This window comes from Hylaeus volcanicus, chromosome 3, assembly GCF_026283585.1.
Source record: "Hylaeus volcanicus isolate JK05 chromosome 3, UHH_iyHylVolc1.0_haploid, whole genome shotgun sequence".
In the NCBI taxonomy this organism is placed as follows: Eukaryota; Metazoa; Arthropoda; class Insecta; order Hymenoptera; family Colletidae; genus Hylaeus; species Hylaeus volcanicus.
This window is the reverse complement of record NC_071978.1, coordinates 11,520,565-11,523,385: the sequence shown is the minus strand read 5'-3', so window position 1 is coordinate 11,523,385 and position 2,821 is coordinate 11,520,565.

Genomic DNA, 2,821 nt, shown 5'->3' with positions numbered 1-2,821 from the left:
ATTGAATTTTAAGCGAACTTATGATTTATTTTTCTCGTCGGTTTCGCTTATTTTTCATGTTTTCTAATCTCGTTTGCGTCGAGAATGAAATTTCTACAAATGCCAATGCGATTGAGACATGGTAGAGATAGTTGTGCCGATCTCCTTATTACCGACCGAGTAAATCTTTAAATTCTCTCGTCGTATGAAACGTTCAGCGTATAAATTTCACATCACATTAGCCGACACACTATGCACATACTGCGAGACGGGTTTACGGGCGCTCACGATTACAATTACTCGAAATAACGTTACACTATTGTGTATATTCATTTATGCCGAAGCGCAATTACTACGTCGTGTAAGACTTTGCGTCTGTGTAAGTTTTGCAAATGTGTAAGTATCTAGCTGATGATGATTGCAAGATTCGTATTCGCTACTCCCCTCTCCGTCCCTTTTGGCAAGAACCGTGTCGCGTTTTCATGGTCCGTCTACGATCGTACTTCAGACGAAATTCCTGAACAAGGGTATATTCGAAACGCTATTGACTAAAACGTGTAAATGAACGAGGAGATAGAAGGATGACTCAGTGAAAAAAGAAGAAGAGTAAAGAAAGCGAAGTTATAACGAATTTAGAAGCGATTATTCTAGCAGATATTTGAAAGGAAACAGATTCGATTAGGTACGGGGCACGACCAATCGTGACGTGTCAGTAGCCAGTCAAGGCGGCCATCTTTGAGTTAAGGGGTGAAAGTACATTAAGAGCCTAAGAATTAAGTGTTTATAATATTTTTTTTACGGAGAAGAATTTATATAATGTTCCTTTAACTTTTGGAATAATTTAGGTATGTTTTAAGCTGTACTTGGTAATTTTTCTGATTAATTTCGCACATAAATCTTTGAGATATTACGTTTTCTTTTAAACAACATTAGTTTCAATTTGTGGGAACTCGAAAACCACTTGACCAATCGTTTTCAGACTTTGTATGCCTTTAATTTATTTAAATTCCTGGAATATGATCTTCGAATTAGAATGATATAGTTGTTTGAAGTATGTTTTTTATTATAAAATCTGTCCCAAGAATGGTAATCATTGATTCCTTTTCTTTAAGTACTCTTAAAACGTTCAATTTTCAATTTGTTTGGTCACAGTTTAGTTCACACTCTTACAAAACATGTTCATAATATTGAAAACATTACCAAGTGTATCTAAAATAGTCTCAAAGTTAAACAAATTAAAAAATATTTTCCTCTGCAAAAATACACATAATATTTGGCCTTCTAATGTAGTTTCCTTCCTTAAACGATCGCTAACGAAAATTCGAAGGAACACGAAAGCTACTAAGCAAAGGCACGAGGACGAGTTCCACTTTTGAAGATCGCGAGGGAAGTAGGAATCAGTCAGTCACCGAACCAGGATTGGAATCCTGGAATCATTCGTTAATTGGACTATCTTATCGATTGAGCTATCCAGGTTATCGACAGATCCCTTCTCCCGAAGTTTAGTGCTAGAAAATGCCTACCGCCTACTGGACGACGAATGTGGGGTGCTTTCCAATTGCTTAAAACAATCCTATAGTGTAGTGTTTTGTGCACGACCCAATTGGAACAAAAGAACGTTCACGATGTCAGATAGGATTATTTTTCAATCCAATGGCACTTTGTATTTTTTAATTCATAGTAAAATTTTCTATCGCCTGCAACGCTGTAGCTCCTGACCTAGCCATTTCTTAGCTTCTTGGTATTCATCTTCTCGAAAGGGTAAGCGTTGTATTTAGAAAAAGATCTGTCTTATCTAATATAATATAATTATTTCAAAAGTGTTGTGTCCACCTAAAGATATTGCAATTGAAGAGCACCTGTGGTCATCCCAAACCAGCGAAATGAAAAACGTTCGAAACAAGACTAAACGTAAAGGCACGAGGGCGAATCCCATTTCTGAATAATCTCTAGGGTTGAAAACGAATCTCTCGTTCATCGGACTGGGCTACATCTATCGAATGCTTTTCTTCTCTCCGAGGTTTAAGATTCCGATTCATCGATACGGTTCGTGGACGATATGATCGTAAAAAATGCCAGATCGCTGAGAAAACGTGAAATGTGTCGATGATGGCGCGCTCAAGGCTCGAAGTAGAGTCAGGAACAGAGAGGGAGGGAGCCAGATAAAACAAAGCCGCGCGAGCAGACGTTCGCGCACCGTGTGTTGCGCAGAAAATTTGTTTCAAGCCGAGCGAATTGTATTAACTACGCGTACATTTCACGAGTGAGTCTCTCACTTGTAATCATTCTTGATCCACCGTCTTCTCGTGATCGTCGTTTATTATAATCGTCCTCTAAATTATCATCCATGTGATCATCCTCACTATATAATCGTCGGCGATGAAACCGCGACGTGTCTTCGTCAATGTCTTCGTCTTCTCCGTTCTCCCGTTTCCTGATCGTATCGATTACTCGAACTTCAAGGGTTCGAACTCCGTTTAAATACACCACAGCACGATGACCAAACGAAAACAACAAATGTCACCCGCGAACATCTTCGATATACTTCGATATACTCTCTCTCTCTCTCTAATTCTTCCAGCGTGTTGGCGGACCGCTGTGAAACCATGTAAAAAATCCAATATCGCGGATAGAATTTACGTGTACCGGCTCGTATTAATTAGAGATGAAACGAATCGCTGATTTTGTGGAAATGCGGCATATATACTCTAGCTCTCACCGTTAAACGCGTAGGTCTTCGTTTTATTAACGTCGTCGTCGTCGTCGTCGTCTCGTGAATATGATTTCGTTTCATCGTGTGTGTGTGTGTGTGTGTGTGTGTGTGTGTGTGTGTGTGTGTGTG